The 27,745-nt window shown below is 37.1% G+C and overlaps 1 long non-coding RNA gene across 1 annotated transcript in view; it reads right to left on the bottom strand.

The window, feature by feature from the left end:
• The window catches only part of LOC141568580 (uncharacterized), a 34,630-nt gene extending 10,878 nt beyond the window's left edge, over nucleotides 1–23,752 (bottom strand). Inside the window, exon 1 of the long non-coding RNA XR_012491740.1 lies at nucleotides 23,607–23,752. This is a non-coding gene — a long non-coding RNA (uncharacterized LOC141568580). The remainder of the gene's footprint in view (nucleotides 1–23,606) is intronic.
• Between the last annotated feature and the right edge of the window lie 3,993 nt (nucleotides 23,753–27,745).

Here is a 27,745-nt window from a genome sequence, read left to right as displayed (position 1 = left end):
CAGTGTTTTTGTGTGCTTTTCAAATTGAGTCAGTATCAAGTCAAGTAGGTTGTTTTAAACTTTGAATGTTAAATGCATTCTCAATGGTTACCACAGATAAAATGTCTTAAAAATATTTACAAAAGGAAATGGGATCAAATACAGGGTGATGGAAGGAGAACTGACTCTGGGTGGTGAACACACAGTGTGATATATAGATAATATATTACAGAACTGTACACCTGAAACCGATGTAACTTTACTAACAACTGTCACCCCAATAAACTTTAATTTAAAAGAAAGGAAATGGGAAAGGAATAAAAGTGGTTCACTGCAAAAAATCAACTAACCTTAAAAGAAATCTGTAATGGAGTAAAGGAGAGCCAAAACTCTATAAGACACACACAGAAAACAAATGTAAAAAATGGTAGAAGTAAGTCCTTCTTTATCAGTAATTACTTGAAGTGTAAATGGATCAAATTCTTTAATGAAAAGATAGAGATTGGCAGCACAGATTTTTCAAAAAAACAAATTATGTGCTGTTTACAAGAAATTCACTTTAGATCCAAAAACACAGATTAAAATGGAAAGAATGGGAAAATGTATTCTATACAAGTAGTAGCAAAAAGAGAACAGTGCTAGCTATATTAATATCAGACAAAATAGACTTTAAATAAAAAAAGATTACAAGAGACAACAAAGGACATTATATATTAATAAAAGGGTCAGTTAATCAAGAAGATGTAACAACTATAAACTGATAAACACCAAATAACAGAGTGCCAAAATAAATGAAGTAAATATTACCAGAATTGAAAGGAGAAATAGATGGTTCTACAATAGAACCATCTATTTAATTGAGTCTGCAATACTTCATTTCCAGAAATGAGTAGAATATATAGGCAGAAGTTCAGTCAGTAAAGGGAGGACTTGAATAAATTTTATCTTTATAGACTGTGTGACCAAAGCATACATTTATATTCATTTATATATTTGTTTTAAAAATCTCATTGTACATAAAAGGTGGCATTAAAAATAAAAATACAATTATTTTAAATTTTATATTTGTCTATATATTTACCTTTAACAGATATCTTTACTTTTCCATATCATTTTGAGTTACTGTCTATTGTCCTTTCATTTAAACCTGAGGGACTTCTTTAACATTTCTTGTAGGGCAGCTCTAGTGGTAACAAACTCCCTCAGCTTTTGCTTATTTTGGAATGTCTTAATTTCTCCCTCATTTGTGAGGGAGGATCTATACTGGCTATAGATTTATTAATTGACTAGGTTTTTTCTTTCATCATTTTAAATATGTCACCCCACTATCTTTTGGACTACAAAGTCTGATAAGAAATTTTCTGTTAATATTATTGAAGATCCAGTGTATGAGATGTGTTGGTTTACTCTTCATGCTTTCAAGATTCTCTCTTTGTTGTTGTCTTTCAATAGTTTGATTGTAGTGTGTCTCAGTGTATTCTCTTTAAGTTTATCCTACATAAAGTTTCTTTAGCTTTTGGAATTGTAGGTTCATGTATATAATCAAACTTGGGAAGTTTTTGGCCATTATTTCTTCAAATATTCCTTTTGCCTTTTTCTCCCTTTCTTCTGCTTTGGAACACTCATAATGTATCTGTTCATCTGCCTAATGGTGTCCCACAGGTCACTTAGGCCTGTTCACTTTCTTCATTCTTCTTTCTTTCTGTTCCTCAGTCTCAATAATTTCAATTTTCCTATCTTCAAGTTCACTGACTTTTTTTTAAAACTGATCAGATCTGTTGTTGAACCCCTTAGTTAATTTTTCATTTCTGTTATTGTAATTTTCATCTCAAGAATTTCTTTTGGAAATTTTCTTTTTGTAACTTCTCTGTCTTTATTGATATTCTCATTTTGTTCATACATAGTTTTCTTGATTTATTTATTTGTATGTTTTTACTTTAGCTCTTAGAGTATATTTGAGATAGTTGTTTTAAAGTGTTTGTCTGACAAGTCCAATGTCTGGCCTTCCTCAAAGACCGTGTCTGTCAGCTCATTTTGATCCTTTGAGCAATAATTTCCTGTTTTTTTTTCTTTTTTGTATGCTTTGTGATTTCTTTTTTAACAGACAACTCGACTATTATAATATTACAACTCTGAAAATCAAATTCATTCCTCAGTGTTTGAATTTTTTAACAATTGAAAGTTGTAATGCTTCATTTGTTTAGTGATTTTCCCAAACTACTATTGCAAGTACTGTATTCCTTGTTGATGTAATCACTGAAATGTCTATCCTTCAGTTGTGTCCAGCTTGTGTTTTGTCAGAAATGTCCTTGAATTTCAGGAGCTCTTCCAGTCTTTTCACATTGCACCGTGCCTAGGGATCAGCCCAATGTAAAAGCTTGGCTGAAGGGGGGTGGGTGGGTTCAGGTCTTTTCTGAACATGTGACTTGCCCTGGAATGCATGTGGCTTTTAAAATTCCCCAGTGTTAACTATTTCTTTTGAATGTCCTCCCCACACATGACTAATTCTGAATCTGCATTGGACTGGTGAACTTTATTTGTCCATGCTGGGACCCCGCCTTACCCAACTCCTGCAATGCCAGACGTACTGTCCACAACTGCCAGCCAACTCCACCCACCACACCCCAGAATGCTGTTTCAGCAGCAAACAGCTGGCTGCAACTCATGTGCCAATTTTGCAGCCAGCAGCCATCCCCAGCCCATGCTACACCCATTCTTGGACAACTCTCAGTGGTGGATAGGCTCAAGACAAAGAGCAGCTAGCCTCAGTGTGCTCTGAGACTTTAGCAAAGGGCTCTAGGCTTAGCATTGGCAACAAAGCAGAATCTAGATTACCGGGTAAACAACATTCACTCCATCCTGGTGATTCCCTGAGACCCTGCCTTACCCAACTCAGGTACCACACAAGGTTTTATCAGTGGCTGAGTGTTATAGGCAGCTGGCAGGCAGCAACAGACTTTAGGGTGCCCTGGGCTTTTCCAGGCCTGGTACTTGGGACAGCCATCCTTGGTTCACAGTGTGGCCTCTCCTACATGCTCTCAGGCCCACACAGGAAGTGACCATCTATGAATCCCTTTGTAGTTCCCACCAGGTAGTCTTGGGCTGGACACAGGCAGCTGCAGAACTGGACCTGCACTGGAGCCCCTCCCAAGAGGCCTTAGAACTAATATACCAGGGTGTTGTCTTCAGACCACAGTAGAGCACCACCCAATTAGCCCCACAAATGGCACACCCAAAGAGCAGTCTCAAGAGGCACCAGAGCCTGCTGGGGAAAACCTCACTGCATAGGGTAAGGCCCCTCGCACAGCATCCCATAAGCAGTGGATGTGGCCAAATCCCATAGTCCCATAGTCAGTCAGCCTGAAGGTCAATCCCACTCACTGAATTGCCAGCAGCAATCAAGTCCCAAATACAACAGGAACAAACACACAACCCATACAAGGGACACTTTCGGAGCACCCCGTGCAGGTGATCAGGGAGATTGTGCCACTGGGTCCCACAGAACACATACTACAAAAGGCAACCTGGTGAAGACTGAGAGACATAGATCTACTTAATACCTAGAAATGAATACAGAGAAGCAGAGAAAATGAGGAAATGAAATATATCCCAAATGAAAGAACATGAGAAAACTCCAGAGAAAGAACTAAATGAAATGGAGGCAAGCAACCTACCAGAAATAGAGTTCAAAACACTGGTTATAAGGATGTGCAGATAACTTAATGACAACTTCAACAAAGATATAGAAAACATTGAAAAAGGACGTAGAAACCATAAAAAAATAACCAGTGAGAAATGAAGAATACAATAACTGAAATAAAGAATGTGCTAGGAATCACTAGCAGATTTGATGAAGCAGAGGATCAAATCAGTGATTTGGAAGATAAAGTAGCAGGAAACACTCAACCAGAACAGTAAAAAAAAAAAAAATCAATAAATTAGGATAGTTTATGGGACCTCTGGGACAGCATCAAGCATAACGACATTCACACCACAGGGGTACCAGAAGGAGAAGAGAGAAAAGGGATTGAGAACCTATGTGAAGAATTAATGACTGAAAATATTCCTAATCTGGTAAAGGAATTAGATATACAAGTCCAGAAAGCTCAGACAGACCCAAGCAAGATGAATCCAAACAGGCCCACACAAAGATACATACAGCATAATGAAAATGGCAAGGTTAAAGGCAAAGAGAGAATACTAAAAGCAGCAAGAGAAAGGCAGCTAGCTGCTTACAAGGGTGTTCCTAGTAGATTGTCAGCTGATTTCTCAACAGAAATTTGCAGGCAAGAAAGGATTGGCAGGAAATATTCAAAGTGATGAAAAGTGAGGACCTACAACCAAGAGTACTCTACCCAGCAAGGCAATCGTTTAAAATTGAAAGAGATAAAGAGCTTTCTAGCAAGAAAAAGTTAAAGGAGTTCATTACCACCAAGCCAGTATTACATGAAATGTTAAAGGGACTTCTTTAAGAAGAGAGGGAAAAACAAAACAAAACAAAAGCAAAAAAAACCCATAAGGATGAATAACAAAATGGCAATACCTATGCATCTCTCAATAATCACTTTACATGTAAATGAATTAAATGCTTCTATCAAAAGATATAGGGTAGCTGAATGGATAGGAAAAATAAGACCCCTATGTATGCTGTCTACAAGAGACTCATTTCAGATCAAAAGACACACAGAGACTGAAAGTAAAGGGATAGAAAAGGATATTTCATGAAAATAGAATGAAAAAGGAAGCTGGAAATAGTGATAGTTGTAATATAAAAAATAGACTTTAAAACAAAGGATATATAAGAGACAAAGGGGAACATTAACATAATGATAAGGAATCAATCCAAGAGGACATAACCCTTGTAACCATTAATGCACCCATCATAGGAGCACCTAAATATACAAAGTTAATATTGACTGACATAAAGGAAGAGATTGACAGTAAGAACAAATTGATCGTTGCCAGAGGGAAGGGGGTTGGAGGTTAAGTGAAAATGTGAAGGGACTAAGAAACACAAATTGGTAGTTACAAAATAGTCACTGGGATATAAAGTACAGCTTAAAGAAAATAGTCAATAAGATTGCAACAACTCAGTTCCTCATATGTTCCTGGCGCCTTACAAGCTGCTGCCCCAGTGCAGGAGCTCAGAGTGAGTGGGTCCATCAGTGAGTAAGTCTGTGTGTGGGCCCTTTAAGAGGAATGTCTGTTACTCTAGCCACCCTTGCGCTCACTCAGCCACAATCTCTGCTGACTTTCACAAACAGAAGTTATGGGAACTTCTCTCCTCGGCACTGAAAGCCTGGGCTGGGGAGTTTGGTGTGGTCCTGGGTCCCCTCACTCCTCAGAAGGCACCTCTGCAGCTGATAAATCTCTCCTGATCTTTAATGGTCACACACGTGTGTGAGACCAGCCCATTCCACATCTCTGCCCCTCCTGCCAGTCTCAAGGTGGCTTCTTCTGTATGTCCTTAGTTGTAGGACTTTGGTTAAGCTAGACTTCAGGTGATTCTTAATGATGGTTTTTCTGCAGTTTAGTTGTAATTTTGATATGGTCATGAGAGGAGGCAAGCACAGCATTTACCGACTAGGACTGGGTAATCTTGACTGGAAGCTTTATTTTAACATTTTAAAAGCTTTGCATTTTTCACACTATTAAGTTGAGGGGGGAAAATTTGGTAGGTAAAAAAAAGGGGGTGAGATTGAGAAAGAACGTAGTTGTCACATTTAAGTATCATGTATTCATCGTTTTCACAACTATTGTCTCATAAAAATCCTAAAAACCTTTTAAGTCGATGTTATCCTAATTTTTTACAAGTGAAAATATGGTGACTCAGAGAAGTCACACAGCTTGCCTAAAATCATAGATTTTGTACAAGTAAAGCCTACATTCAAACCTACTTCTTTGAAGACTCCAGATACACTCTTCCTCTGTTCTGTAACGCTGGGGTCAAGGACCTTGTTTGGGTAGTTCCAAGCAAGGATTCAGCAACCAGCACAATGGCCAGCAACCCAGGAATGCCTGGTACTATAAGGTTCATAAGAACCACAGCTTTTTTCCACTTGGAATTTGACCTCTCTAAAACAGCTATTATTATGTTGCTGCTGCAAAAAGAGAACCTGCATTACTTCCAGATTCATGGAGTAAAATTATGTAACACCATCTTCAAATAATGGAAGATATCTAATGCTTGCTACGCTAAGCTAAAAATACTCCAAATGCTTCAAATGTTTCTTATATGACATGGTATAAGCGTTCCTAATTATTTTTTTAATATTTCTATTGAGATATGATCCACGCATCATCAAATTCATCCCTTTAAAGTGTATAATTCAATGACTTTTAGATTGTTCACAGAATTGTGCAACCATCATCACAATCATTTTGGAACATTTCATCACCCCAAAAAGTTATTTCCAATTTCCTCTCTTACACCCTCATCTCCTGTAACTAATCTCCTTTCTGTCTCTATGAATAATTTCCCTATTCTGGACATTTCATGTAAATGGAATCATATACTATGCAGTCCTTGTAACTTTTTTTACTTAAGATCTTTTCAAGGTCCATCCATGTTGTGGTGTATATTACTATTTCATTTATTTTTATTGCTGAATAATATTTAATATTATCATAGTAGCAATATTCCATTGTGTGTATATACCACATTTTGTCTGTTCATTTATCAGTTGATGAACATTAACATTTGGATTGTTTCCACTTTTTGGCTGTATTAATAATGCTATTATAAGTATTCATGTATAAATTTTTGTGTGGACATATGTTTTTTATTCTCTTAGGTATATATCTAGGATTGAAGTTGCTGGGTCATATGGTAACTGTATATTTAAATTTTGAGAAATTGTCAAACTTTTTTCCATAGTGACTGTGCCATTTTATATTCCCACCAGCAATATGAAATATTTTCAATTTCTCTACATCTCCATGAACACTTGTTGATTATGGCCATATTATTGCCTGTTTGTTTCTAGCCATCCTAGTGTGTGAAGTGGTATCTCATTATGTTTTTTATTTTATTTTATTTTTTCATTATCGTTTTGATTTGCATTTTGGTAATGACTATTGGTGTTGAGCATCTTCTCACATGCTTATTGGTCATTTGTATATCTTCTTTGGAAAAATGTCTGTTCAAATCTTTTCCTATTTTTAATTGGATTGTTTGACTTTTTATTATTAAATTATACTTTTTAACTGTAGTTTTTAAAGTCTACATTAATTTGTTTAAATCCTGCTGCTTACTATACATACTACTATGGAAAAATTACATAAATTGTTTGTACCTTTGTCTCTTTACCAATCAACATAAGATAACATTATCAACATCACAGAGTTTATATGAGGGTTAAACAGATACAAAGCATTTATCACAGTGACTGAACCATTATAGGTGTTCAGGAAATGAGATTCAAATCTGAAATGACTCATTGATGGTAGAATGTAACCATGGTGCAATTATGACTTTATTTGGGGATTTGAGATAAACATTTACAGAAATAAAAGATAATACTAATTATGCTTGAAGTCCTGTCAGAGACAGTTATGAAGTATTTTAAATTAAAACAGTATTAAATATCCCTAGAAGACACATCAAGTTTTGGTATAATTACATAAATGCAAAAAATTATAGTACTGTAACTAAATAGAAAGGTTTACAAAGGGAAAATGATTACAAAAGAAGACATATTCAAGTAGTAATAAGAATAATTATTTGATATGCATGATTATATGGTTTTATATTTATTTTATATGGTTATTGATCAACAGAGCCCGGGAAAAAAAATAAACATTTTGCTTCATCAGAATTAAACTATTTTCTCCATTTGGAAATGAAATATCTTAGGAGATACTATCTACTTGCTGGTAAAGTAGGAAAGAATTTTGGAACCAAAACCCCCATCTGAGTTTCAAGGGATTAAACCAGTCCAGCAAATGTATACCAGTTGTGGATTTTGTAACAGTGAAAAACTATGTGCCAAATGGTTAGTAATGTACTTGCTGTTCACAGAATACCCATAGGTTGATGGATTGCTTATAGCTGTTGTTCTAGTTTTCTGTTCAATGGCAGTGTTGCTAAATGAGGCAGATTAAATTGCCTAATTGGTTGATATTTCAAGTAACAATCTACAGAGAAGATAAAATTAGATGTGCTTTTCCCAAGTTCTATTGAACCAAGTCATATCACTGAGTGAATGAACCTGTATTGAAGACATAAAAAAATAACCAAGTGTAGTCAGTGTAGGAAGCGCTCAAAAAAGAGGTGATGGTAGCATTGGTTAAGACATTATTGGACTCCAATAAAAATTATAAAGACCATTTTATTACTAGGCCATTGTGTTTCAACTTTTTTAGTTTTACATGTAAAATTTAAAAGAAGCATTTTACAGGTTATAAGTTTGTCCAAATAAAAGGCAAGAAATAAAACTGACATATATTTAGAGCATGGCCATGACATAATTTCCCTTTGCTCTCCAAAAAATATCAGAATGTACATTTACAACACAAGCATTTACACTCTTCCTTTTGAAGAACCTTACAAGCACAAGCTCTAATATAGCATAGGTCAAATCAGGTCTCTCTGCTATTAATTGCAAACAGCAAAGGTAAGATGTGGCTTAATCAGCCGCTGGACTAGATGCAAATTATGTTCTTCCTTTTTTGCTATATTAACATTATGAAGAGATAATACTGGTACTCATTTAGCCTCATGTTATCTCTATCATTGAGGAAGGAAGAAAACATAATTATGCTCATTATCCAGGTTAAAAAAAAATGAGGTACAAAAAAATTAAATGCCTGACCTTGTATCCTTTTTTTAATTAAAGTTTATTGGGGTGACAATTGTTAGTAAACTTACATAGATTTCAGGTGTACAATTCTGTATGACATCATCTATAAGTTCCATTGTGTGTTCACCACCCAGAGTCAGTTCTCCTTCCATTACCATACATTTAATCCCCTTTACCCTCATCTACCACCCCCCTCACCCCTTACCCTCTGGTAACCACTAAACTATTGTCTGTGTCTATGAGTTTTTGTTTCTCATTTGTTTGTCTTGTTCTCTTCTTGTTTTTGGTGCATATACCACATATCAGTGAAATCATACGGTTCTCTGCTTTTTCAGTCTGACTTATTTCGCTTAGCATAATGATCTCAAGGTCCATCTGATGGTTTCTGGAAAAATGGCGGTGTGAGGTGAGGCTCTGTAAAGCTCCCCTGCAATTTACAAAGAATCGAACAACTAAAACTCCACAAAGGACTCCCTGCACAGCAGACAGGCAAGATGAAGAGGCCCACTACCGACTGAAATCACCTACAGGTGGGAGATTCGCGCGAGTGGGGGGAGGAGGAAACGGAGAAGTGCGCAGAGACAGAGCCGTGCGGGCGCAGGACGCAGACCTAGCTCAGTGTTCCGAGCTCGCTGCTTCCCGGAACTACCGCAGCTGCGGGAGATCGGACTGCTAGGGCTCCGCCAGCGCTCCACAGGGCTGAGGGGACAGCATATAACACGGCTGAACCCAACGCTCACGGTAGAGACCTCGGAGAAAAGACTGAGGGAAAAAGGCTGAAAACGGTGGTTTAAGCCCGCACTGCCGAGCACAGAAAGGAGCCTTAGGCACTGAGACTAGCCGCCCCCTCCCTCCCCTCCCAGAGCTCGCCCTGCCCCCACCTGCCCAGTGCTAGAAGCGAAACAGTAGCAGTGTCAGATCAAAACAACAGAAAATTTGCTGTTTTGAGAACTGTGGACCGCAAACACAAATTCACAGCCCAACAAGTTCCAGCAAAGGGGAGAGAGCTGTGGAAGCAGGACCGGCTGTGGTGGTGGTCGCTGCCATTGCTCTGGGCCACCTCTCACAGCTCACCCTGCCCCTGGCCCCACCTATCTGGGTGGATCCCTGTAGGAGTAAACAGAACTGCTGAAATATACGGGCTCTGAATCAGGAGCTGGAAGAGCTTTGGAACATCAAAAGCTCTCTGCATACCCACCGGGACACTGCGCCCTGTGACCTAGATGAACTATTAACAGAGGAGAAGCCCGTCTCCCAGGGAATCCCCCCATTGTGAGAGAAGCTAGAGTAGTGAGGAGAAAACATAGCACTACTTTGTGAGAGAGGGGAAAAGAAAGCCTGCAGTCGGAGAAAAAGTAAAACATTCTACCAACAAGTACTGGAAAACAAAAGAAAGACCTCTTCCTATCAACTTGTTGCAGAAGTCACTCCTGTAGAGGTCTAGGAAGAGAAATAGTAAACCAGTAATCGCCATGAATAACCAAGGCAACAAGATAGCTCAGAAAGAAAGTGGAAAATCTCCAGAAAAGGCACTTAAAGATAGAGAAATATGTGACTTAAATGACAGAGAATTCAAGATTGCAGTTCTGAAAAAACTCAACGAGATACAAGAAAACACAGATAGGCAGTTAAATGAACTCAGAAACTCAATTAAAGAACAGCATGAGCATTTTACAAAAGAGATTGAAATTTTAAAAAAGAACCAAATAGAATTTCTGGAGATTAAGAACTCAATAGAAGAAATTAAGAATGAAATAACCAGCTTAGGTAGTAGAGTTGACCAGATGGAGGAAAGAATCAGTGACATCGAAGATAGAAACCTGGAAATGACACAGATAGAAGAAGAAAGAGACTTGAGACTTAAAAGAAATGAAAGAACTCTACAAGAACTTTCAGACTCCATCAGAAAGAGCAATATAAGAATAATGGGCATACCAGAAGGAGAAGAAAGAGAGAAGGGAACAGAGAATATATTCAAACATATTGTCGATGAGAACTTCCCAAATTTGTGGACAGAACTGGACCCTCGAATCCAAGAAGCAAATAGAACACCTAGTTACCTCAATCCCAACAGGCCTTCTCCAAGGCACATTGTATTGAAGCTGTCTAAAATCAACGACAAAGAAAGAATCCTCAAGGCAGCCAGGGAAAAGAAGACGGTAACTTACAAAGGAAAGCCCATTAGATTATCATCAGATTTTTCAGCAGAAACTCTACAAGCCAGGAGGGAGTGGAACCAAATATTCAAACTATTGAAAGAGAGAAATCATGAGCCAAGAATAATATATCCAGCAAAGATATCCTTTAGATATGAAGGAGGAATAAAGACCTTTCCAGACATACAGAAGCTGAGGGAATTTTCAACTACACGACCTGCACTACAAGAAATACTAAAGGAGGCTATTCGACCACCATCAACAGGGACAATTTGTGGCAACCAAAACTCAAAAAGGGGGAGAGTAAAGGCCTGAACCGGAATATAGGAATGGAGAAAGTAAGCGTGCTGAAGATAATGGAATACTCTAAATATCAACCTTTCTTTTACATAAACTTAAGGGTAACCACTCAAAAAAAATCCAGAACTGAAACAAAAGAAGAAACAGAGGGAAACATCATAGAATACCACCACACAGAAATAATACACAACAACAAAAAGGCAAAGAAACAATGGAGACACAGCCTTACCAGAAAACTAAAGCTAGAATGACAGGAAATCCTCATCTATCAATAATCACCCTAAATGTAAATGGACTGAACTCACCAATAAAAAGGCACAGAGTAGCAGATTAGATCAAAAAACTAAACCCAACCATATGCTGTCTCCAAGAGACACATCTCAGCTACAAGGATAAGCATAGACTCAAAGTGAAAGGGTGGAAATTGACACTCCAAGCAAATGGTGCCCAGAGAAAATCAGGTGTAGCCATAATGATATCAGATGAAACAGACTTCAAGGTGAAAAAGATAATAAGAGACAAAGATGGACATTTCATAATGGTGAAGGGGACTGTACAACAAGAAGACATAGCAGTCATCAATATTTATGCCCCCAATCAGGGAGCACCGAAATACACCAAGCAACTACTAACAGAACTAAAGGGAGAAATTGACCAAAACACAATTATACTAGGGGACTTAAATACATCATTGACAGCTATGGATAGATCATCCAAACAGAAAATAAATAACGAAATAGTAGCCCTAAATGACACATTAGATGAAATGGACATAATTGACATTTATAGAGCACTTCATCCTAAAACATCAGACTATACATTCTTTTCTAGTGTACATGGAACATTCTCAAGGATAGACCATATATTGGGACATAAAATCAGTCTCAACAAATTTAAGAAGATTGAAATCATACCATGCATATTCTCTGATCACAAGGCTTTGAAATTGGGTATCAACTGTAAAAAGAAAGCGGAAAAACACAAATACATGGAGATTAAACAACATACTTTTAAAGAAGGACTGGGTCAAAGAAGAAATTAGAGGAGAGATCAAAAGATACATAGAAACAAATGACAATGAAAATACATCCTACCAAAATTTTTGGGATGCAGCGAAAGCAGTTTTAAGATGAAATTTATCTGATTACAGGCCTATCTCAAGAAACAAGAAAACTCCCAAATAAATAACCTCATGTTACACCTTAAAGAACTAGAAAAAGAAGAACAAGTAAAACCCAAGGTCAGCAGAAGAAAGGAAATAACAAAAATTAGAGCAGAACTAAATGAAATAGAGAACAAAAAGACAATAGAAAAAATTAATGTGACAAAGAGCTGGTTCTTTGAAAAGATTAACAAAATTGACAAACCCTTGGCTAGACTTACTAAGATAAAAGAGAAGACACTGATTAACAAAATCAGAAACGTAAAAGGGAAGTTATCACGGACACCACAGAAATACAAAGGATCATCCAAGAATACTATGAAGGACTATATGCCACCAAATTCAACAACCTAGAAGAAATGGACAAGTTCTTAGAAACATATAGCCTTCCAAGGCTGAACCATGAAGAACTGGAAAATCTAAACAGACCGATCACCAGTAAGGAAATTGAATCAGTCATCCAAAACCTTCCCAAAAGCAAAAGTCCGGGACCAGATGGCTTCACTAGTGAATTCTACCAAACCTTCAAAGAGGATCTAATACCAATTCTGCACAAACTCTTCCAAAAAATTGAAGAAGAGACAGTACTCCCCAACTCATTTTATGAGGCCAACATTACCCTGATACCAAAACCTGGTAAGGACAGCACAAAAAAAGAAAACTACAGACCAATATCTCTGATGAATACCGATGCAAAAATCCTAAATAAAATTCTAGCAAATCGAATACAACAATGCATTAAAAAGATTATTCATCACGACCAAGTGGGGTTCATCCCCGTGGCACAAGGATGGTTCAACATACGCAAATCCATCAATGTGATACATCACATAAACAAAATAAAGGACAAAAATCATATGATTATATCAATTGATGCAGAAAAAGCATTTGACAAGATACAACATCCATTTATGATTAAAACACTTAATAAAATGGGTATAGAAGGAAAATACCTTAACATAATAAAGGCCATATATGACAAGCCCTCTGCTAATCTCATAATTAATGGAGAAAAACTGAAGCCCTTTGCTCTACGTTCAGGAACACGACAGGGATGTCCCCTATCACCTCTGCTTTTCAACATAGTGTTGGAAGTCCTTGCCAGAGCAATCAGGCAAGAGAAAGAAATAAAAGGCATCCAAATTGGGAATGAAGAAGTTAAATTATTACTCTTTGCAGATGACATGATGCTATATATAGAAAACCCTAAAGACTCCACCAAAAAGCTATTAGAAACAATCAACGAATACAGTAAAGTTGCTGGCTACAAAATCAACGCACAAAAGTCCATTGCCTTCCTATATACTAACAATGAAATCTCAGAAAAAGAAATACAAAAAACAATTCCTTTTGCAATTGTAGCAAAAAGAATAAAATACCTAGGAATAAACTTAACCAAGGATGTGAAAGACCTATATGCTGAAAACTATAAGACTTCTTTGAAAGAAATTGAAGAAGACACAAAGAAATGGAAAGACATTCCGTGCTCATGGATTGGAAGAATCAACATAGTTAAAATGGCCATATTACCCAAAGCAATATACAGATTCAATGCAATCCCCATCAAAATCCCAATGGCATATTTTAAAGAAATAGAACAAAAAAATCATCAGATTTGTTTGGAACCACAAAAGACCCCGAATAGCCAAAGCAATCTTAAGAAAACTCCTAGGTATCTATCCGGAGAAATACAAAACTCCAATTCAAAAATCTTTATGCACTCCTATGTTTATTGCAGCACTATATACAATAGCCAAGACCTGGAAACAACCGAAATGCCCATCAGTAGATGACTGGATTAAGAAACTGTGGTACATTTATACAATGGAGTATTACGCAGCCATATAGAAGAAAGAAATCTTACCATTTGCAACAACATGGATGGACCTAGAGAACATTATGTTAAGTGAAATAAGTCAGAAAGAGAAAGACAAATACCATATGATCTCACTTATATGCGGAATCTAAAGAAAAGAATAAGTGAATGAACTAATCAGAAACAGTTTTGGAAACATGGAGGAAAAACAGAGGGTTGCTAGAGGGGCGGGGGGGTGGGGATAAGGGGAAGGTGAGAGGTTTTGGGAACGTACAGAGGGATAGTGGATGGGGAGAGGGGGGTTCACACGGTGTGGGGGATATGGATGATAAACGTCTAAGTTTTGCTTTGTCTTGTGCACCTGAAACTAATTAAAAAAATAAATAAATAAAAATTAAAAAAAAAAAAAAGAACTATAATGGAGGTATCACACTTCCTGACTTTGGCTTGTACTACAGGGCCACAATAATCAAAACAGCATGGTATTGGCAGAAAAACAGACACATAGACCAATGGAATAGATTTGAGATCCCAGAAATAAAACCACATAAATATGGACAGATAATTTTTGACAAAGAAGCAAAAAATATACAATGGAGCAAAGACAGCTTCTTCAATAAATGGTGCTGGGAGAATTGGATAGTCAAGTGCAAAAGAATGAAACTGGACTGCTATTTGTCACCATGTACCAAAGTTAATTCAAAATGGATCAAAGACTTTAGCATAAGACCTGACACAATAAACTGCATAGAAGAAAACATAGGTACTAAACTTATGGACCTTGGGTTCAAAGAGCATTTTATGAATTTGACTCCAAAGGCAAGGGAAGTAAAAGCTAAAATAAACGAATGGGACTATATCAAACTTAAAAGCTTCTGCACAGCAAAAGAAACCATTGACAAAATAAAGAGGCCACCAACTGAATGGGAGAATATTTTTGCAAACAGTGCCTCCAATAAGGGGCTAGTATCCAGAATATACAAGAAACTCATGCAACTCAACAACAAAAAAACAAACAACGCAATTGAAAAATGGGCAGAGGACTTGAAGAGACATTTCTCCCAAGAGGACATACAAATGGCAAATAGACATATGAAAAAATCCTCAACATCACTAATCATCAGAGAAATGCAAATCAAAACCACAATGAGCTATCACCTCACCCCAGTTAGAATGGCTATCATCAACAAGACAAATAGTAACAAATGTTGGAGAGGCTGTGGAGAAAAAGGAACCCTCATACACTGTTGGTGGGAATGCAGACTGGTGCAACCGTTATGGAAGGCAGTGTGGAGGTTCCTCAAAAAATTACGAATAGAATTGCCATATGACCCAGCAATCCCTCTCCTGGGTATCTACCCAAAAAATCTGAAAACATTTAGAGATAAAGACACGTGTGCGCCAATGTTCATTGCAGCTTTGTTTACGGTGGCCAAGACATGGAAAAAACCAAAATGTCCTTCGATAGATGAATGGATGAAGAAGTTGTGGTATATATACACAATGGAATACTATTCGGCGGTAAGAAAAGATGATATAGGAACATTTGTGACAACATGGATGGATCTTGAGAGTGTAATGCTGAGCGAAATAAGTCAGACAGAAAAAGCAGAGAACCATATGATTTCACTGATATGTGGTATATAAACCAAAAGCAACAAAAGAACAAGACAAACAAATGAGAAACAGAAACTCATAGACACAGACAATGGTTTGGTAGTTGCCAGAGGGTAAGGGGTGTGGGGGGTGGGAGATGAGGGTAAGAGGGATCGAATATATGGTGATGGAAGGAGAACTGACTCTGGGTGATGAACACACAATGGGATTTATAGATGATGTAATACAGAATTGTACACCTGAAATCTATGTAATTTTACTAACAATTGTCACCCCAATAAATTTAATAAAATTAAAAAAAAAAAAATCCATCCCTGTTGTCGCAAATGGTCCTATTTCTTCTCTTCTTTTTTTTTTCCCCCAAGTCATTTGTTGTCCTTTCAATCTTAGTTGTGGAGGGTGCTGTTCAGCTTCAAGTTGTTGTTGTTTCAGTGTTAGTTGTGGAGGGCACAGCTCAGCTCCAGGTCCAGTTGCAGTTGCTAGTTGCAGGGGGCACACCCACCATCCCTTGCGGGAGTCGAACCGGGAGCTCAGCGGCAGCTCAGCTCAAGGTGCCATGTTAAATTTTAGTTGCAGGGGGCGCTACCCACCATCCCTTGCGGGAGTCGAGGAATTGAACTGGCAACCTTGTGGTTGAGAGCCCCGTGCTCCAACCAACTGAGCCATCCGGGAGGCAGTTCAGCTCAAGGTGCCGTGTTCAACCTTAGTTGCAAGGGGCAGAGCCCACCATCCCTTGCGGGACTCGAGGAGTTGAACTGGCAACCTTGTGGTTGAGAGCCCACTGGCCCATGTGGGAATCAAAACAGCAGCCTTCGGAGTTAGGAGCATGGAGCTCTAACCGCCTGAGCCACCGGGCCGGCCCCTATTTCTTCTTTTCTTACCACTGAATAGTACTCCATTGTGTATATATACCACAATTTCTTTTTTTTTTTTTTTTTTTTAAATTAAATTTATTGGGGTGACAATTGTTAGTAAAATTACATAGATTTCAGGTGTACAATTCTGTATTACATCATCTATAAATCCCATTGTGTGTTCATCACCCAGAGTCAGTTCTCCTTCCATCACCATATATTCGATCCCCCTTACCCTCATCTCCCACCCCCCACCCCCCGCCCCCCTTACCCTCTGGCAACCACTAAACTATTGTCTGTGTCTATGAGTTTCTGTTTCTCATTTGTTTGTCTTGTTCTTTTGTTGTTTTTGGTTTATATATTCTTATATGGCTCTTTCTGATGGAATCAGAAAGTTCTTGTAGAGTTCTTTCATTTCTTTTAAGTTTCAAGTCTCTTTCTTCTTCCATCCGTGTCATTTCCTGGTTTCTATTCGATGTCACTGATTCTTTCCTCCATCTGGTCAACTCTACTACCTAAGCTGCCTGTTTCATTCTTCATTTCTTCTATCGAGTTCTTAATCTCCAGAAATTCTATTTGGTTCTTTTTTAAAATTTCAATCTCTTTCGTAAAATGTTCATGGTGTTCTTTGATTGTGTTCCTGAGTTCAATAAACTGGGTTTCTGTGTTTTCTTGCATCTCCTTGAGTGTTTTCAGAACTGCAATCTTGAATTCTCTGTCATTTCAGTCACATATTTCCATGTCTGTATGTTCATTTTCTGGAGACTTTTAATTTTCTTCCTGAGCTATCTTGTTGCCTTGGTTATTCATGGCAATTTATGATTTATTATTTCTCTTCCTAGACATCTACAGAGTGGGTTCTGCAACAGGGTGACAGGAAGAGTTCTTTGTTTTGTTTTCCAGTACGTGTTGGTAGAATGTTTTATTTTTCTCTCTGACTGTAGCCTTTTTATTTCTCTCACACTGTAGTGTTATGTTTTCTCTGCCTTATTCCAGCTTCTCACTGTATGTATGGATTCCCTGTAAAGCGAGCTTCTCCTCTGTTAGTAATTCACCTGGGTCATAGGGTGCCCTATCCGTGTGGGGATGCTGAGAACTTTTGATGTTCTAAAGCTCTTCCTGCACCAGATTCAGAGCCCCTGTGTTTCAGAAGTTCTGTTTGCTCCTGCAGAGATTGCCCAGATAGGTGGGGACAGGGGTGGGGTGGGTTGTGAGAGATGGCCCAGAACAATGGTGGCAACCACCACCACAGCTGGTCCTATTTCCACAGCTCCCTTCCCTTTGCCAGGATTAGTTGGGCTGCAAATCTGTGTCTGTGCACCACAGTTCTGAGCACTGCAAATATTCTGGTTTTTTTTTATCTGACACCGCTACTGTTCTCTTTCTAGCACTGGGCAGGTGAGGTCAGGGCAAGCTCTGGGAGGGTAGGAAGGTGGTGGCTAGAGTCAATGCCTAAGGCTTCCCCTTCTCTGTGGCAGTGAGGTCTTAAACCACCGTTTTCAGACTTCTTCCCTCAGTCTTTGCTCTAAAGTCTCTGCCATGAACATTGGGTTCAGCTGTGTTACATGCTGTCCTCTCAGCCCTGTGGGCCTTAAACGAAGCCCTAGCAGTCCGAGTTCTTCCCTCTTCCACTGCTGCAGTAGTTCTGGGCTGCAGTAAGTTCGGAGCACTGAGCTAGATCTGCGTTGTGTGCCCATGTGGCTCTGTCTCCCCACTTTTCCTTCCCTCCTCCAGTGCTGGGGCAATTTCCTGAACTTTAGGTGAATTGAGTAGTGAGCCTCTTCGTCTTGCCTATCTGCTGTGCAAGGAGTCCTTTGTGGAGTTATAGTTGTTCAATTTGTTGTAAATTCCAGGGGAGATTTCCAGAGGTTCACCTCTTGCTGCCATTTTGATAAGACTCCTGACCTTGTATCTTAAAATGAATTAATGTAACAAACCTTTGAGATATCCTTATTCTCCAGCTAGGATCCTATTCAATACATCACACTCTGTTTTCTAAGTGTATTGTTTGGAACTGAGTTGTTTTAAATAATTGGTTGGGAAAAAGAATTCAAAGCTAAGTGGTTGTTTTTTTGTTGTTGTTTTTTTTTTCCATCTGCCCTCTCCCAACTTCAGAATGTAAGAAATGTGAGTGGATTAGAAAAAGGACTGTCTTTAAATTGCTCATAGTTTTAGCTCTGTTTCTAACTAGATGTGGAAGATTACCCACATCACTTGAATGTTAGCTCTGCCCTCACATTTCTCATCGATAACATGATGATAGCTAGGGTTTCCTTATCCTACCAACATGTTGGTTTCAGTAACAGTAGATACTGTATTTGAACATGATTCATAAAGTATTACATAAAGTCTTGTGTGTTGATAGAGCCACTTATATCAGTGCAACTGTTATTAATAATCATGCCTTTTCTGAATGCCATAGCATTTACCTATACCTCTCTTAAGATGCTTATCATTCTTCACCTCATGTGTTAAAACAGTTGGTATTTGTTATGCAGAATACATTCTTTGATGAAAAGAATAATGTGACTGTCGTGCAGGGGACCCTGCTGGGTCTCTGCTCCTGCTCCCCACACAAGAACACAGGATATGGTGAGGCCAAAAAGGAACACCCACGGAGCCATAGGTAGGGGAGTCATACCGCTATGGTCTCACTGGGGGCTAGGTTCACCAGACGTGCGACCTGCTGTCCGTTTTTCTGCCAACCAACTGACGACTCTCCTCCACTCTCCTCGACTCTGCTCCTCTCCTCTCCTCGGCTCTCCTCGGCTCTCCTCGGCTCTCCTTGGCTCTCCTCTGTAGCCACAGCAGTTATATTAGTGGCCAATGGCTCAATGGCTACAGCTGATGGCCAACCAGCCACAGCTGACGGCCATCTACCACCCGAGCCAGCACCCCTCCATATGAGGCCGAGAGCCTGGAAATTGCTCTTTGGGGCTCTGTCCCCACAGTGACTTTATACCCTTATATTTCTGAAGTGTATCTATTGCAACTATTGAAAATGTTGCCGAAGGATTGGATTGTTACTGAAACTATTCTTGCCCTTGAAGCAGACCACAATATTCCCAGCAATACTGTGTTTCAGACTAATCCAGGGAACACTGATAGGGACCCAGATGGATGGCAAGCACATCCTTCAGGACACTTTTTCATGGACATAGACACAGCCTAACTTTTCTGTTCTCCCCTGTATACAAATTATTGCTCCCTCCTCCTGACCCCTTAATAATCATAGAGTGAGTTTTTTCCCAGAGCATGGGAAAAAAATAAAAATTAATTTTGGGTGAAACTCCTATTTCAAACAGTTTTTATAGAGGCAGCTTGCTTGTTTACAATCATTAGTAAATGTATATACGTAAGAATGTGCTTGGATGTTCACAGATAAGCATTAGTATTCAAGGTATTTTTACATCAGAAACCACGTTAGCCCAACTCCATGTTAGCGATGTATATTGCTATGTTCTCACATTTATTTAAAAATGAATATTAGAAAGTAAAGAGAATGGGAAACTAAAGAGGACCTTTAATGGTCTGTTAATTGTTCCTTTTTGATGTATGTGTGTGTGTCTGTACACGACTACGTGTGTATGTGTGTGACCATTGACCTCTGTGTACACATAGCACTGCTCCAACCAGGAGAATAGTGTTTCAAGTTATGCTGCCAGGAACAAAGAATTTATGCTATTATATTCATTCTACTAAGCCCTTTTATAATCAAGAGACAGCAGCTGACCTGGGTAGGTTGTAATCTGTGACCACTGAAAAACTTAAAACTAATTGACTCCAGTGTCAAAGTTCTTGACTTCAGCAATACTATTCAGACAGGCAGCAGTGGACCACTCTCTGCAACCTCAGTCTATCTTACTTTGTATCTTCTGTTTAACTTAATAGTACATGTTTTAGAAAGTTTAATCACATTCTCTTTAGAAAAGAGCGCTTTAACACCTACAGTCTTTCCTTTCAATTATTATGTTTGGCTTTCAAAAAGAGGGCATTCCAATTTCATGATGAACATGATGCAATTTTACACTTGAAAATAATGGCAAGAGCTACCTATAATAGTACATGGAGATAGACAGCATTTTAGCCACAGATGACCTATTATTTTACTGGCTGGAAAAAAAAAACAAGAAAGGCACTCAAGATGTCCTGAAGAGTTTCTAGGAAATTTTGGAACTGGATTTTGCAGATTAATATATTTTAAATAATTATTATCTTTGGTCTTACAGATACAGAAATGAGTGCATGGACTTATTAATAGTAAATTCTGTTGACAGTCATAATTAAAATAATAATCAGTACTGTTGACCTTGCTATCTCTCCTTTTTCTTCCTAAGTCTTTAAAAAAAAAACAAACAAACAAAAAAAAACATCTGTTTTGCTTTTATAGGACTAACATTATTATTGATGGAACACAGATCTTGAAGTTAAATTGATATCCAGGTATACATACCAACCACTGGCATTCTCTTGTCTAAAGGAGTATGAAGTTTGAACAGTAAAATAGATATGGGATGTACTGAAATTAAAGTCTGTGCTTTTAAAACTGCAATTTAAGATTTTTCAGAGCTCAAGTCTTTGAAGAATAATGAAATGTAGCCCTTTATTCCTAAAATTACCTCTCAAAGAGAGACTCTCCTTACTCTTAAGGTAAAGAGGGACACCAGTAAGACCTAGAAGCCTTTGCCCCTCATCCATGAACTCTACATATGTACAGTGCCTTGTGTTTTAAAGATGTGTTGACAATGAGACATCACCTCACACTTGCAGAAAAGCTATTATTAAAAAGACAAGAAATAAGAATGGTTAGTGAGGATGTAGAGAAAAGGGAAGCCTTGTGCACTATTGGTGGGATTGCAGATTGGTGAAGCCACTATAAAAAACAGTATAGAGGTTCCTCAAAAAATTAAAAATAGAATTAGCAATTCCAGTTCTGGAAATTTACCTGAAGGAAAAAAAAACCACTATGTTAAAAATATATCTGCACCTTCATGTTCATTACAGCATTATTTACAGTAGTCAAAACATGGAAACAACCTAGTGTCCATCAACATACGAACGTATAAAGAAAACGTTTATATATATATATATATATATATATATATATATATATATATATGCATGTATATATATATGCATGTATATATATATATACATATATATATACACACATATATAATACATATTTCTTTTTCTTCAGAGATATATATATATATATATATATATACACAATGGAAGATAATTCAGGCATAAAAGAAGGAAATCCTCCAACTTGAGGCAACATAAATGGACCTTGAGGGCATTATGCTAAGAGAAATAAGTCATACAGAGAAAGACAAATGCTATATTATCTCACTCGCACATAGAACCTAAAAACCAAAAACCAAAAAAACTTATTGATACAGAGAACAGATTGGTGGTTGCCAAAAGTAGGAATTGGGGGTGAAGGTGGTCAAAAAATACAAACTTTCATTGGGGTGTCATGCACAGTATGATGATTATAGTTAATACTGTATTGTATAGTTGAAAGTTGCTAAGAGAATAAATCTTTTTTATTTATTTTGTTTACCTTTTTTTAATTTAAATTTATCGAGGTGACTTGATGAATAAAATTGTATCAGTATCAAGTGTACAATTCTATAATACATCATCTATATATTGCATTGTGTGTTCAGGGGGATGGGGAGAGGTAGAAGATGGCAGATCTTAGAAGTTCTCACCGTAAGAAAAAAATGTGTAACCATGTATGGTGATGGATGTTAACTAAACTTATCGTAGTAATCAGCTCACAATATATACACGTACCTATATCAAATCATTATGTTAGACACCTAAAACTGATGTTACATGTCAATTATATCTCAATTTTTAAAAAAGTATTGAGTAATCACTGCCTGTAGGAGGTTGTCTCTCACCTCCTTGAAGAGAGCAATGTTTTCATGATTGAGTTTCATATTTCTCCTTCATATTCCACACTGTATCCCCAACACTTGAGGCAGTTCTACTGATTACAGAAAGTTTCAAATACATATTTTTTAATCTGATTAAGTAATGAGATGATTGACTTCAGGGTCTCACTTCCTGTTTAGCTGCACAATCTAAAATGTCTCAGTTTTAAAAGGCCACAGACTCCATTACAGCTTTTCATTTCCAAACTGTTATATAAAGAATAAAATCCAACAAATGTAAGTCAAAAGCACATAGAAGCACTTTGTAAAGCATCCACATGTGCACAGAACCATTCAGCGAGAAGTACAAAGCTGGTTGAAAGCTAAAACTGATGCACAATGACCTGATCCCATCCCATCCAACTGTGTGAACAGCTTTTCCATGAATCACACCTATACAACAAGCGTGCCGGTTAAAGAAAATTATTGGCTAAATTTCTAACTGACACTTGGTTTTCAGTGCTTGGCTAACAGAGTGCACACGGCAGACACAAAACTGTACATCCAGAATTTTTAAAATCAAGGTAGTACCTACAGAATGATTTGAAGTCTGGAGAAAAATCACCTCAATAATACAAAGCACTTTCACAAACAGATTTTGGCAGCAATTTATAGCAATGTTCATCGATTACCTACAGATAAAACAAAGGACAAAATGTATAAGATTACCTGCTCTGTCACTGGGTGAGTCACAGCAAAAGAGGGACTCCATTTCATAGTTTTGATGTTCTTTCCTAGTCAAATCTAAAAACCAATTCGAATTCAACTATAGAAATACATTCTAGTCTATGTGAAGAAAGTGCCTTTTCAATTGAGATAATCAGTAGCTGACTTTCTGAGCTAAGCATTGGAAGGAGAATTCTCATTTACATGTAGATAGACAACTGTATCTTCTCTTATACATACACACATAGAAATGTATGAGGTATGATAAGTATATTTGAGAACTCATCCTAGAAAAACTGCTACATACCTCATTGCTGAATATCACTATGGTCACCTTTGAAGCGTTCCCCTTGGGAAGCTATGCACTGATGCCAGTGCCTGGTCCACCCTTCAAAGCAATTTTGGAACTCTTTTTCTGGAATGGCCATCAGAGCTGTCATCGTATTACCCTTGCTGTCCCGAATGTCATCAAAATGTCTTCCTTTCAAAATTTCCTTTATGTTCGGGTAAAGAAAGAAGTCATTGAGTGAATAGGGAGGGTGTTCCAATACAGTCTTTTGTTTACTGGCTAAAACTCCCTCACAGACAGTGCCGTGTGAGCTGGTGCATTGTTATGATGCAAGAGCCATGAACTGTTGGCAAAAAGTTCAGGTCATCTGACTTTTTTCATGCAGGCTTCTCAGCACTTCCAAATAGTAAACTTGGTTAACTGTTTGTCCAGTTGGTACAAATTCATAATGAATAATCCCTCTGATATCACAAAAAGTTAGCAATATCATTGCAAAGTTCACAAACTTAATTGATAGACTTTGTAAGTCACTCATTCACACACGTATTTATGCATTAATTGAGCAAATATGTATTAAGTGACTGATATGTGCCAGATATGATTTTAGCTCCCAGAATTACAAAAAACAATAAAACAAAGTTCTTACCCCATGAAACTCATGTTCTTGTGAAAAAAGACAGTGAGTAAACCAACAAATGCGTAAGTACCAGGTCTGCCAATTAAGTTCGTGAACTTGTTGCAACGATGTTGGTAACCTTTTTTGATATCAGAGGGATAATTCATTACAAATTTGTACCAACTGTACAGTTAACCAAGTTGACTATTTGTAAGTGCTGAAAAGGCTGTGTGTAAAAGTTAGATGAAAACGACCTGAACTTTTCGTCAATTCCTGGCTCTTGTATCACGACAGTGCACCAGCTCACACTACACTTCCTGTGAAGGACTTTTTAGCCAGTAAACAAATAACTGCATTGGAACACCCACCCTACTCACCTGATCTGGCCCCCAATGACTTCTTTCTTTACCCAAACATAAAGGAAATTTTGAAAGGAAGATATTTTGATGACATTCAGGACATCAAGGGTAATACAATGACAGCTCTGGTGGCCATTCCAGTAAAAGAGTCCAAAATTGCTTTGAAGAGTGGACTAGGCACTGGCATCAGTGCATAGCTTCCCAAGGGGAGTACTTCAAAGGTGACCATAGTGATATTAAGCAATGAGGTATGTAGCACTGTTTCCAGGATGAGTTCATGAACTTAATTGTCCAGGCTTCATATATCACCCATCACATGGTAATAAATTCAATGGAGAAAAACACAGCAGGGTAAGGAGACTAGGGAGTGCTGGAGTGAGGATGGGTTTCTATTTTATTTTATATAGAATAACCAAGGAAGGCCTTCATGAGACAGCACTGATGCACAGACATGAAAAAAGTGAGAGTAAGACATGCACAGAATTCTAGAGTAAGTGAGTTCCAGACAGCATGAATAGCAAGTGCAAAGGCCCTGAGGTAGGAACATATTTGATGTGTTGAAAAAACAGCGAAGAAGCCCCATAGCTGGAATGAAGTGAGTAGACTGGGAGAAGAGTAATTTACATGAATGCGTAAGTGGGATCCTATTGTTTTGATTGGTTGTCCCCTCTTGTTTTCCCTCCCCCCTCTTAGGTGATTACTTAGGCAAATATAATTTTTCCAAATTGAACCAAAAAATCTAAAACTTAAATGAACTAGTTACCATACAAGTGATTGGAAAGGTGATTAAAATTCTACCTTTAAATAAAGCACTAGAATTCGATAGACTTAAAGTAGAATTTGGTCTAACCATAAAGAATTCCAATATTAATAAATAATTGAAGATTATAGGGGGGGGAAATGGAAATCTCCTAGCCTAATTTTAGTATCCAAATCTGATAAATACAGACAAAATCAATAACAATAAATCAATTTATACATGAATATAGATGCAAAAAAAATGGAAATAAAATATGTAGAAGCAGAATCCCCAAATAATCAAGTGTATAATCTTTTAAATACAGGTAAGCTTTTTTCTAGACTGGAGTTTTTCGTATGAGGAAATATATCAATATATTCTTTTACCCAAAATTAAAAGTTTAAAATACTGTGATTATATCACTAGATGCTAAAAGTTCATTAAATAACATTAACAACCATTCTTATAAAAAACACATAGTAAAAAGTAATAGTAGAAAACTACTTAACATAGTAAAGAATATTTTTCAAAAATAAGTATAACACTAAATACTATCCTAAATTTTAAAGCCAGAATTCCTTTCAGTTTAAGTCAGAAACTGGAGAAGGATATCAGTTAACCCCCTTAACATTCAAGAGTGCCTTGAATTCCAACAAATAACATGACAAAGGAAAATGAAATGATTAGGGTAAACATTTTGCTGATCATCTATATGTATATGTAGAAAATATGAGAGACTTTCAAGTAGAAACTACAAAAACCAGAAAGAAAATTTGGTAAGGTGAATAGATATATTTATGTAAAACCAGTAGTTTTCACTGCAATAATGATTATATTTTGAAAATGTAAATGTAAAATGAAATATTTCATTCATAATAGTGAAAAAAACATCTAAAATAAAGATAAATTTAAAAACAAAGCTAGTAGACTTGGAAAATTACTGAAGAATATTAAAGATTTGGGCAAACTGAAATTCCCAGCATGCTCTAAGATGGGAAGAGTTAAGGTAATTTAAATGTCAGATCTCCAAAACCTGATATGTAAATTTAAATTTAAATTAAACTGCCAATGGGAAAGCATTTTAATGGAATTAGATTTATTTGAAAATTCATAAGAAAAGACACATTTAAGAATAACAAGTAGGTAAGAAAAAAAAATATTACCAAAAATCAGAACCCTGTAAAGCCAAGGTGGAAAATAGCTCAGTGGAACAGAATAGAGATCCAGAAAAGAAAAAAAAAAAAAAAAAATCCCAGAATATATGGGAAGATAAGACATAACATTTGGTACTATTGGAAAAAGCGGATTATTTAATAAATAGTGCTGACACAACAGTCTGTCTATCTGTAAGACAAGAGAATTGGATTCCTATCTTACCCCACATAGAAAAATAAGTTCCAGATGTACTGAACACTTAAGTGAAAAAAAGAAATGATATAAACATTGTAAGAAAATATAAGAAACTACAGAAAAATAGTGAAAATTAGGCTAGGCTAGGAGATTTCCATTTCTTTCCCTATATATAAGTAATATAAGAAACTACAGACAAATGAAAAAAGAGAAAAACTTCTACTTTGTGTTTTTTACAAGAATGGTTGTTAATGTTACTTAATGAACTTTTAGCATCTAGTGATATAATCATTAGCATTTTAAACTTTTAATTTTGAACTTCTTAGAATGAGTACAAAGTTCTGGCATTTTCTTCCTCTTTATTCTTTAATACAATTATTCATGAATGTAGTTTTTCTTTAAGTAGAGCTTTTTATATTTCACATATTTTTCTTTATTTAAATCGAGGTAAAATAAACCGGAAAATGCCCCACTCAGTAACACAACCCAAATTAAAACATGGAACACTTAAATTTACAGAAATTTCCCCCTTGACCCTCTTACAAAATCCTCCACCTCAAGCCACCAGTTGCAACCACTGTTCTGATTTTTGTCACCATTTATTAATTTTGCGTGTTTTCAGAATTCATATAAATAGATTTGAACAGTGAACTTTTTTTCTCTGACTTCATTAGCTCAGTATCCTGCTTTTGATGCTGATCCAGGTTGTTGTTTGTGTCAATACTTCTTAGGCTTTACTGATGAGTACTATCCCATTATATGCATACACCTCAATTTATTTATCCATCATCTCATTGGTAGATATTTGGTTTGTCTGGGACTGTTATAAATAAGGCTTCTATGAGCATTTTCTTTAACCAGTCTTTTTACTCACGTAAGTGAGTATTGCTGTTGAGCAAATATTTATTAGAATTCTGTGTCATAGCATAAATTATGCTTAGTTTTATAGGAAAATGTCAAACAGTTCTTTAAAATATTTGGACCTTTTTACATTCCCACTAACAATATCTGAGAATATGCACTATGCCACTGCATCAACAACTGGTGCAGTCTTTTTTATTTTAGCCACTCTAGCAGGTATGGAATAGTATCT

Source organism: Rhinolophus sinicus, linkage group LG14, assembly GCF_036562045.2.
Source record: "Rhinolophus sinicus isolate RSC01 linkage group LG14, ASM3656204v1, whole genome shotgun sequence".
NCBI lineage: Eukaryota > Metazoa > Chordata > Mammalia > Chiroptera > Rhinolophidae > Rhinolophus > Rhinolophus sinicus.
This window is presented reverse-complemented; position numbering and strand designations above follow the sequence as displayed.